Below are 12,169 nucleotides of genomic sequence, written 5' to 3'. Positions count from 1 at the left end.
TGTCGGAATGGGTCTAGATTGGCTTTCGGTGGCTACGAAGGCTTCTGGCGGCGGAACTCCCGATCTATTCTGCCCCTCGATAGTTTTAGGGTACGTGGGTATATATGGGTGAAAAAAGTACGTCATGGGAGCCATGAGGGGCCCACGATGGTGGAGGGCGCGCCCCCTGCCTCGTGGCTCCCTCGTTCGTTTCCTGACGTGCACTCCAAATTTTTCCGGTAGCTTTCCTTCCAAAAATAACTTCTCTAGTTGGTTTCATTCCATTTTGACTCCGTTTGATATTCCTTTTCTGCGAAACACTGAAATAGGCAAAAAAAACAGCAATTCTGGGCTGGGCCCCCGGTTAATAGGTTAGTCCCAAAAAGAATATAAAAGTGGATAATAAAGCCCAGTATTGTCCAAAACAGTAGATAATATAGCATGGAGCAATCAAAAATTATAGATACATTGGAGACGTATCAGCGTGCGAGCACCTTGAAGGGTCCATCCGCTCGAGGTAGAAGCTTGGACTGGCGTTCGTTGGGGAAGCAGTCTTTGCGAAGGCGTAGCCACACAAGGTCACCAATGTCGAATACCATGGGTTGCTTGTTGATGTTGAGGTTGGTCGCAAGTCGTTGTACTTGGCGCTCGATGGTTTGCCTTGTATCTTTATGCACCTTCTTGAGATGGTTCACGCATGCACTTGCGTCCAAATTGATGCGCTCTTGTACTGGTAGAGGGAGAATGTCCAATGGGGACAATGGGTTGAATCCGTAGACGACCTCGAAGGGGGACTTGCCGGTTGTTGAGTGTCGTGCTCGGTTGTAGGCGTACTCGGCGATATGTAGACACTCCTCCCACTCCTTGACGTTTTTCTTGATGAGCATGCAAAGTAGAGTGGAGAGTGTGCGGTTGGTCACCTCCGTTTGACCGTCAGTTTGTGGATGTTACGCCGTGGAGAAGAGTAGCTTGATTCCGAGCTTGGTGCATAGGGTCTTCCAAAAGTAGCTTAGGAACTTGACGTCGCGGTCCGAGACGATCGTCTTTGGCACTCCATGTAGACACAATATTTCCCTACAAAAGAGACTGGCAACATGTGAAGCATCATCTATCTTGTTGCAAGGAATGAAATGTGCCATCTTAGAGAATCGGTCCACAACAACAAATACCGAATCCTTCCCATTTCTAGTCCTAGGCAATCCAAGTACAAAATCCATGCTAATATCTTCCCATGGTTGATATGGAATTGGGAAAGGCATATAAAGTCCATGGGATAGAGATTTAGACTTAGCCTTGCGACATGTAGAGCATCTGTTTGTGAAGCGGTTGACGTCGCGAAACATCTTGGGCCAAAAATAGTTCTTGGAGAGCATAGAAGAAGTCTTGTCGCGCCCAAAATGTCCCATTAGTCCTCCTTCATGAGATTCCTACAAAAGCAACAAACGAAGAGAGGACTCGGGGATGCAAAGCTTGTTAGCTCTCATAAGATAGCCATCGTTGATGTAATAGCGTTCCCAAGATGTATGCGTCAAACATTTGTCATAAGGAGTAGCAAAAGTAGGATCATGCTCATACAAGTCTTTTATGTGCTCAAAGCCAATGACATCCAATTCAAGTTGACTAACAAGCATGCATATGCGGGAAAGAGCGTCCGCCACAACGTTTTCCTTACCTTTGATGTACTTGATGACATAAGGAAAAGACTCAATGAATTCACTCCATTTAGCATGATGCTTGTTCAACTTGGTTTGGCCCTTAAGGTACTTGAGCGTTTCATGATCAGTATGAATGATGAATTCATGAGGGCGGAGATAGTGCTCCCATGCATGCAAAACTCGCACTAAAGCATATAGCTCTTTGTCATAGATGGGGTAATTGAGTTGCGCTCCGTAAAGTTTCTCACTAAAGTAAGCTATGGGTCTCTTCTCGTGCGTTAACACACCTCCTATGCCATTACCACTAGCATCGCAATGAATCTCAAAGGGCTTGTCAAAGTTGGGTAAAGCAAGCACGGGAACATGAGTAAGCAAATTCTTAAGCTCATTGAAAGCGGTATCTTGGGATGGTCCCCAAACAAAAGGCGCATTTTTCTTGCTCAAAGTATGCAAAGGCGAGGCAATGGTGCTAAAATCTTTCATAAAGCAATGATAGAAACCCGCAAGGCCGAGAAAACTTCGCACTTGTTGCAAGTTGGTTGGTTGTGGCCATGTCTTAATAGCATTGATCTTGGACTCATCTACATGAACACCCTTAGAAGATACAACAAAACCCAAGAAAACGAGCTTATCAACGCCGAAAAGGCACTTTTCCATGTTAGCAAAGAGATGCTCGTTTCGAAGAGTTTGCAAAATGGTTCGAACATGGGTGACATGATCTTGAAGATATTTGCTATAAACAAGGATATCATCAAAGTATACCACAACAAACACACCAATGTAAGGGCGAAAGACATGATTCATAAGACGCATAAAAGTACCCGGTGCTTCTGATAGACCCATAGGCATGACTAACCACTGATATAACCCAAACTTGGTTTTGAAAGCGGTTTTCCATTCATCACCCTCGTGTATGCGGATTTGATAGTAACCACTTTTAAGATCAATTTTGGAGAATATAGTGGCACCACTAAGTTCATCAAGCATATCATCAAGGCGTTGAATGGGATACCTATAGCGAACGGTGATAGCATTGATAGGTCTAAAATTGGAGCACATGCGAAAGCTACCATCTTGTTTTGGCACAAGAATGACCGGGATGGCACAGGGGCTCAAACTTTCACGCACATGTCCATGGTCGATGAGATGCTTTACTTGCCTTTGTATTTCTTTGGTTTCTTTGGGGTTGACACGGTAGGGAGCTTTGTTCGGAAGAGGTGCTCCGGGGATAAGGTCGATGCGGTGCTCGATGCCTCATAGTGGAGGTAGTCTCGGAGGTAGCTCATCAGGGAAAATATCTTGAAATTCATGGAAAAGAGAGGACAACACTAAAGGTAGAGCGTGAGAGGTGTTAGCTTGTGTTGCATTGTCCTTACACAAAAGGACATAGTGTAGGACACTAGATGGGTTCTCACACACTCTTCTTATCTCATTTTTGGTGGCAAATAGGACTAAGTTCTTCTTTTCACTCATCGTGGAGGCACTCGATTTGGGCTTGTGACAGTCACTCTCTTTTTGGTGGCTCGGTCTCTCACTATTATCTCCACGATGGGTGGCTTGCTTGTCGGCGATCACTTGGCTTGGAGACACGGGGCGAAGTACGTACTCCTTTCCTTTCATGTTGAAGATGTAGTGGTTCGTTCGGCCATTATGGATGATACCTCTATCAAATTTCCATGGGCGTCCAAGAAGAAGGTGGCAAACGGTCATAGGAACGACGTCGCACTTCAAAGTGTCTTCGTAGGCGCCAATTTTGATGGAGACTTGTACTCGATGCTCGACTTGGATAGTGCCGGAGTTTCTAAGCACTTGAACTTTGTAGGGATGTGGGTGCTTCATCTTGGGCAATTGGAGCTTGGAGCAAAGTTCTTCACTTGCGAGGTTATGACAACTCCCTCCATCGATGATGACCTTGACGGACCTTCCATTGATGTCGGCCTTGGTATGAAAGATATGGTATCTTTGGTCTTCTTCTTGTTGATGTTGAAGAGTCAAGACCTTGGAGACAACTAGAGAGGGACTTGAATCTTCATCACAAATGACTTATTCCGTGTCTTCTTCGTTCACTTGCCGGTGTATGGCCACTTGCTCAAGGTCTTCCATTTCTCCTTCACTCATTGAGTCATAAGTGCCGGCGTCGTTGAGGATCATGGTCCGCTTGTTGGTGCACTCGTAGGACTTGTGGCCTCAGCCTCCACATGTGAAGCATTTGAAGGAACTTGTCTTGATGGTCTCATCGGTTGGGGGAGATGATGATGAAGCTCTCGGCTTGAAGTTGCTCATTGTAGGAGGATGACTTGGAGTTGACGAAGCTTTCTTGGAACTCGACTTGTCGACATTGGTTGTAGAAGGCTTGGTAGAGGGTGTTGGAGTCGTTGAAGCTTGGGTGTTGGAGAAACCGTATGTCTTGGAAGAGAACTTGGCATAGTTGAAATCATCTTGTACTTGGCGTTCCGCTTTGGTAGCTTGATGCAATAACTCAATGAGGTTCGAGTATGGTTGAAAGTCAGAGATCTTCTTGATGTGATGATTGAGTCCATTCAAGAAACGTGCCATAGTTTTCTCATCATCTTCCATGACATTGGATCGTATCATGGCAATCTCCATCTCCTTGTAGTACTCTTAAACGCTCTTGGTTCCTTACTTGAGTAGTTGGAGTTTCTCGAAGAGGTCACGGTTGTAGTAGGTAGGCACAAAGCGTGCTCTCATGACATCCTTCATTTGCGCCCAAGTAGTGATGGGTGGTTCACCTCTTCGCTCACGGCGCTCAATAACTTGTTCCCACCAAATGAGGACATAGTCTTGGAACTCAAGGGATGTGTAACGCCCGGAATATCATGCTATAGTAATCCCGCGATAATGATGCCACATCGCCACGGTTACTGTTGCTAACCTATCGCTAGTTCAAAACCGATTCAAATTGAAATTTAAAATAAAGTTAAATAATAAAAGTTTTCAAAAATTAAAACAAAAATGTTTGGTGTGTGCAAATAAATGCCCGGGAATTTATGGTGTAGTAAACACTTTTTTATAAAAGGCCTAAATAATTTAAAATGATTTAAAACAGAAAAGTAAATAAATAAAAGAAAAGAAAATACAAAAGAGAAAAACTAAACAAAAGAAAATAAAAACAAAGAAAAGGCCCCCCTGGCCAACCGGGCCAGAAGGCCCAGCTGGCTGACCCATTTGGGCCCAGCCGGCCCCTCCACTTTCTCCTTATCCCCACCAGGGGGAAAACCCCACCCACCGACACCTCCACTCCCCCACCTTTCTGGATCGGGGCAACGACGCCACGTCCCCGTCGCCGACCCCGTCGTCCTCACGCCGGACGTCCTCCCCGCCACCTCAGATTGTGCCAGGAGCACCGCCTCCACCTTCTTGGTCAACTAAGCGGATGCATCGGAGCTCGGGACCCCTGCCTCGCGCGGATCGAGCCGTTCCCTTCTATGTATCGCCACCTCCTTCACATGGACGTCGCCGCCGCCTCGTCGGAACCCTCCCTCATCGGACTGCCTCCTGTCTCCGTCAACGACGTCTACATCCTCCTCCTCGACACCCGCTGCCCCGTACCCTATAGCTACCTCGTGAGCCTCCCTCCTTCTCCTCTGCATCGCCTGCTGCCGCCACTCCCTACCCGCCGCTTGCCGCGCCCTTCTCGTGCCTCACCGCGCGTCGGCCGTCCCTGGACCGCACCCGCGCGTGCACCGCGGCCGTCGCCCAACTCCACCATGCGTTGTTGCCGCTCGCTCCGCCTCCGCCTCAGCTGCTATTGTCACGCCCGCTGCCCTACGACACCGCTTCGCTCCCGTTGCTCGCCGCCGCACCGTCCAGCGGCTCCCCTGCCGCCCTGCCCTGCAACCGCCTCCACCGCCCCCTCACGCGACCCGCCGTCCTCTACTGCAGTCCGCCACTCATCCGGCCTCGCCGGTGCCATTCCCGGCCAGCCTCACCGCGGCCCCGGTCGTCGCCCGACGCCGGCGCCCGTCGGCGGCGGCTCGGCCCTCGCCTGGTCGGGCAGCTCGTAACCGCTAGCGTCCAGCGCCCGCTAAGGTCCTGGGCCAATGACCAGTCGGGCCTCACCCCTGAGAACAAAAAAAGGAAAATAAATAAATAAATAAATAAATAAAAATACTAATTAATTAATTAACTAAAGTTCATTAACTTAATTAATCATGTTTAATTAAACCTAATTAATCTGTTAGTTAAACTAACTAGGTTGATTAGTTAACATTCAATGACTAACGGACCCCACACGTCAGTTTAACTAAGTCAACAGCCGGTTGACTGCTGATATGATGCTAACATCACGCTGATGTCATAATTACAATTTCTAGTTAAATTAATTCAGTTAATTCAAAAAATGAATTAAATCTTTAAAAATTAATATAAAATAAACCGTAGGTCACATGAAAAAACTTTGTACATGAAAGTTGATCAGAACGACGAGACGAATCCGGATACGCAGCCCGTTCGTCCGGCACACATCCTTAGCATAGTGAACACGCAACTTTCCCCCTCCGGTTCATCTGTCCGAAAACGCGAAACACCGGAATACTTTCACGGATGTTTTCCCCCTTCACCGGTTGTAACATCCCAAATTTTCAATTTGGAATGTTATACATTAGATCATCATTGCATATCATATTTTATTTGCGTTTGGTTTTGATCCTAGAATTTCTACGCAACTCAAGGACCCACGGAGAGAGTTGGGGAATTCATTGTTTTCATATTTGAGTTTTCTCAAATTTTGAGAATAGGATCATTTGATTTTATTTATTTATCATCAATTATTTCTATTACAAAAATATGAGAGAGGGAATAAAATGACTTTCCCAAAATAAAGAAATATTGAGGATTTAATAATAAACTCAAATAAGATTTTATTTTGGAGTTTTCATTATTTTATTTGAATTTAGGAAAAATGTGCGTTCTTCAAAATTGCATTTAGGCCCCAAATAAATGTTCACCTTGTGCGGCTTGATTTTAGAAGCCCGGGAAAATTTACTTCGGAATATTTGGAGTCCGTTTAGTATTTCTTTTTATTTTTCTTCTGCGCGTAATTATTTAAAAAAAAACGAACCAACCTAGGGTCGTGTCCGACTAGGACTCCCGGCCCGCTAGGCTATATAAGCCAGGAAGAGGCCCAGCCGAAACCCTAAGCCACCCCAGCCCGCCGTCGCCGCCGCTGCCCTGCCGCCCGAGGTTCGCCGCCACGTTTTCCGCGCCGTTTTTTTTCGAAAAACTGTTCGGTTTTTTCGTCGGTTTTTCGTCGGTTTTTTAGATTCGGTTTGTTTTTAAATAGATCGGTTTTTCCGGTTTATTTAAATAGCGAGCGTTCGTCCGTTCGTTCGTTCTAGCGAACGTTCGTCGTTTTTCTTTTTCTCGGATTTAATCCACGATTTTTCTGATCGAGATTCTTGATCCGATTTTCTTTTTAGTATAACTTTTCGCTCGTTTAACGGAATTAGGCGATTCAAGCGCCTAGAGTTTCGTATCGAAACCCTCTATCCGTTTAACCAACTTAAACAAGTTTTTGCTAGTGTAAAAAATGTCGTAGATTCAGATTAGTAGAACGAAGTTGTTTTCTTTCGCCGTTTGACTTTCGTTGCTTCGTTCGATTTGATTTATTTTTGCAAACCGGAGTTCTTAAGTTGAACCTTCTGGTTAGATCTCTTATTTGACTTTTACCTGTGCATTAGATGAGTACTTATTGTATGCTTGTTTGTTTGTTTGCGGTAGAGTACCCGGAGTGCGCCGCTTGTTATTTCGAATCGCTAGGTTTCCCGGATCATCAGCAAGGCAAGTAACACTTTGATCATACCTTTCCTACTACCCAGTTTTATTGCATTAGATCAATCCTCACACATTGCATGATTAGGATCTAATTAAATTGTGGGATGGGAAGTAGTTGAGGTAGTACCTATTACCTGTTTATTATCAAACCTTTGGGAGTTACTTCTACGTTTGCCATTATGCCATGCTATGCTAGTAGACGTGGATTGGGTGAGTGATATCCATGATAGATGTGAGTTTGTTAATTAATGGTATATCTAAGGTGACAACTTAAACACAATCTGGGTGGATTGAGGCACCTCGGTATTCCAGGACTTGCCTGTTTTCTTTTGGACCGCCACCCGGGCTCAAAGGGATCATGAGACTATTCATACTAGAAACTTCCGTGTGCAGCCAGAAGCTATTATGGGCTCTAGCATAGTTGACTAATTCGTGCGAACTCTTACAGTGGTAGACTAGCAGATGTAGGGGATGTAGGTGGTACGGTCTACCCGATCGTAAGGTGCTAGCGCTTCTGAAAGACTATGTCTCGGTCATCCGTCTTCTCAAACACCATGTAGTGCGAGAAACCAAACGGAGGCGATCGAGTCTTGTGGGGAAAAGTGCGCAAACCTCTGCAGAGTGTAATAAACTAATCATGGTTAGCCGTGTCCCCGGTTATGGATATTTTGAGTATCTAGTACCTGGATTATCATGTGAATCTCAACATGTTACTCTAAATTAATTCTGTTGGGTTTTTGTTAATGATGATGCTTAATTGGGATTGAGAATGCTGTCAACCATTCTCAATGTTTAACAACCACTATGATAGTAATTAAATTTATTCCTTTGAAGTAGGGAAAAATTGGCTTTACACAAAACTGTAACGATAGAGGTTTCCACCAGCCAAATATGCATATAGTATAGCTGTTTCATTCCATTATTCTCTATGTGTTACCTTGCCAGCATATTCCATGTGCTGACCCGTTTCAGGCTGCAATGTTAATGTTGCAGACTTTTTCAGACGACGATTAAGGAGTTTTTAGGTCGTGGTTCCATACTCAGTGATGCCGTTGGAGTTGATGGACTCACTTATCTTCCAAGCCTTCTGTTGTTATCGTTATTAGATGGCCTTAAGCCATATTTACTGTAATAAGTTCTCTATGGAGACACTCGATGTAATAAGTGTGTGATTGCTACTCTGTTATAAATCCTCTGAGTACTGTGTGGTGTCAGCATTACTGATCCAGGGATGACACCGGAGCACAGAGATCAGACTGTTTGAGGTCTGGTCGCTACAGAGATGGTATCAGAGCACACGCTGACTGTAGGACACGACCACTAAGCTAAAGACCTAGATCACTATTCACTCTCTTCTCTTCTGACCTCTCATCTTTTCTACTCTTTAGGATGGCGGATGCAAGGAACAAGTTCACGCAACCAGATGAAGATACACCCTTTGGACGTCACCTGAAGGAAGTCACTAGATACCTGAACATAGAAGTACCAAGCTTCACCGGAACCTACAACGCCACTTTACCTGAAGAAGAGCGCTGGATGATTCAAGTTCAAGTTCCAGGAAGAACGTTCATGCTAGTCACTGAGCCCATAGAGTTTTCTTTTGATGCACCAACTTGGAGTTTAGGAAAGAGCATGGCAGCACACATCACCATGGGACGCATTGGAGAAGTCTACCGCAATGATCTCAAGAATACTATCTACCAGATTTGTGGGCGCCGAGATGAGCATTGGGAGATGATCAGCACCCGAAAGGATAGATCAATTGCAGCTTTTATCCAGGAGTTAAATCAGCACATTCGACGACAGGAGAACCAGATGTGCACCGACATGATAGATCTGAAGAAGGCTAAGACAAGAATCAAGGAACTGGAGGAAGAACTCAAGGCTACACATGAAGATTATGAAGAGGAAATTGAAGTATTGGTGGACAAGAATGCCGACTTAACAATGAAGATTGGGATATTTATGGGAGGCCCTACACCAGTAGATGAAGATGAAGAACCCAAGGAGATTCGCCCGGAAGACTACATCATCATCGACGACATCGATTTGGATCCAGATGATAGCGATGATGATTATGTTGATAAAGCTGGAGCAGATATCATGGAGTCTGCAACCGAAGAATATTTCTAGTAGACCACCTCATAAGTAGTAGTAGTCCACCATGTAAATATAGTAGTCCGAGCACTTTTGCGATAGTTAGATCGATTGTATGCCCTTGTTTGATTGAATGAAGTGAATTGTTTGCTTTTGCCTCATGTGCATATGTGTAGTGTTTTCTCTTTAGACCCCCTCTATTCTTACATCTCATCTTTTCTAAACCCTCAGATGCCTCCGAGACATGACCCCGGATTTACCTTCCCACTGGAGCTCACCCAGTTGATCCAGCAGCAGAACACATTGATGCAGTTGCTAGTCCAGAATCAGAATCAGGGGAACAACAACCACAACCCACCACCACCACCACCTGTTGATCACTTAGCCCGTTTTCTTGGGCTGAATCCACCGGTGTTTTCCAGTAGCACCAAGCCGATAGTAGCAGATGATTGGCTCCGCAAGACAGCTAGAGAGTTGACCACAGCAGGATGCACAGATGCGGAGAAGGTGAAGTTTGCCGCACATCATCTTGAAGGACCCACAACATCATGGTGGGAGAATTTCATAGCCACTTTCCCTGTCGACACTGTCACATGGGACCAGTTTCAGCAGGCCTTTCGTACTGCCCATGTTTCAGCAGGAGCTATGGCCATGAAGAAGCGTGAGTTTCGCAACTTGCGCCAAGGAGGACGGACAATTGGCCAGTATGTGGAGGACTTTGGTAAGTTAGCACGTTATGCCCCAGATGACGTTGCTACGGATGTAGCTAAGCAGGAGAAGTTTCTGGAAGAACTGAATGATGAGTTGAGCATGCGGTTGATGGTAGCAACCTTCAACAACTATCAGGAGTTGGTAGATCGTGCTCTTATGATTGAAGGCAAGCAACAGCAAATTGAGAACCGCAAGAGGAAGTATGGACAAGGGAAGTACAATTCAGGAGCTCAGCAGAAGCCACATTTTACCCCTAGACCGGGAGGACATTTTCAGCATACCCATGGAGGAGGTAGCTCGCACAATCACAATGGCACCAGAAATGGTAATGGGAATGGAGGACGCAACAGCTAGAATAGCATCAACCCATCAACCCCAGCCAAGAAGGACCTGAGCCAAGTCACTTGCTTTAAGTGTTCGAGAACCGGACATTATGCCAATGAATGTTCTGAATTACAAAATGGAAATGGCAATGGAAGCTCTGGGAAGAAGCCAAACCCTTTCAACGGGGAACAGGTGAACCACGTTAACGTGGAGGAGGTTGAAGCTCAGCCTGATGCAGTAATAGGTAAGTTTTTGTTTAAGTCATTTACTGCACTCGTTCTTTTTGATACTGGCGCATCGCATTCATACATCTCAAGGGGATTTGTGGATAAGTATAACTTGTCAACCCAAGCCCTTAGGTCACCCATGTTAGTAACCTCGCCTGGAGCAGAGTATATGGCTAGTCGATGGTGTGATCGGTTACCATTAAGGATTGGTAACTATGTTTTTCCCTCAGACCTAATAGTATTGGAATCCCAAGGATTGGATGTGATATTAGGCATGGATTGGTTATCGAAGTATGAAGGGAATATTGAATGTGCTAGTAAGTTAATTTTGCTTACCACCCCAGAAGGGAGAAGGATCAAGTATGTATCCTAACATGTGCCAAAGAGGGCTCAAGTAAATTGCTTAACAGGAGTTGTGCAGGAGGAAGTACCAGTTGTAAGGGATTTCCCTGAAGTATTTCCAGAAGAGTTGCCAGGCATGCCACCGGATAGAGATATTGAGTTTTTGATTGAGCTATTGCCAGGCACCAGGCCAATCTCAAAGAGACCATATAGGATGCCAGCAAAGGATTTGGTGGAAATTAAGAAGGAGATTAAGGAGTTACTGGATAAAGGATATATTTGCACAAGTTCTTCGCCTTGGGATCGCCAGTACCTCTAGTGGAGAAGAAGGATGGATCGTTAAGGATGGTTGTTGATTATCGAGGATTGAATGAAGTAAGGATCAAGAACAAGTACCCACTACCAATGATCAATGATCTGTTTGATCGATTGCAAGGAGCTAAGGTATTTTCCAAGATCGATTTGCAATCAGGGTACCACCAATTGAAGATTCGAGAAGAGGATATTCCTAAGACAGCTTTTACCACCAGGTATGGGCTGTACGAGTATACCGTTATGTCATTTGGTCTGACTAACGCACCTGCTTATTTTATGAACATGATGAACAAAGTGTTTATGGAGTTCTTGGATAAGTTCGTCGTAGTGTTCATTGATGATATCCTAGTTTACTCGAAGAATGAAGAAGAGCATAAGGAACATTTGCGATTGGTACTTGAGAAGCTCAGAGAACATCAGTTGTATGCCAAGTTCAGCAAATGTGAGTTTTGGCTGAAGGAAGTAGGATTCCTCGGACACATCATATCCGGAGAAGGAATAGAAGTGGATCCCACTAAAGTTGATACCGTGACCAAATGGGTAGCACCGACCACGGTGGGAGAGATACGGATTTTTCTGGGACTCGCAGGATACTACCGAAGATTTATTGAGAATTTCTCAAAGATTGCGGAGCCTATGACTGAGTTGTTGAAGAAGGATACCAAGTTCAAATGGACTGAGGAATGTGAGGCTAGTTTCCAGGAGTTGAAGAAACGTTTGGTTACC

This window comes from Triticum dicoccoides, chromosome 7A (genome assembly GCF_002162155.2).
Source record: "Triticum dicoccoides isolate Atlit2015 ecotype Zavitan chromosome 7A, WEW_v2.0, whole genome shotgun sequence".
Taxonomy (NCBI): domain Eukaryota; kingdom Viridiplantae; phylum Streptophyta; class Magnoliopsida; order Poales; family Poaceae; genus Triticum; species Triticum dicoccoides.
Note: the sequence above shows the minus strand (reverse complement) of the source record.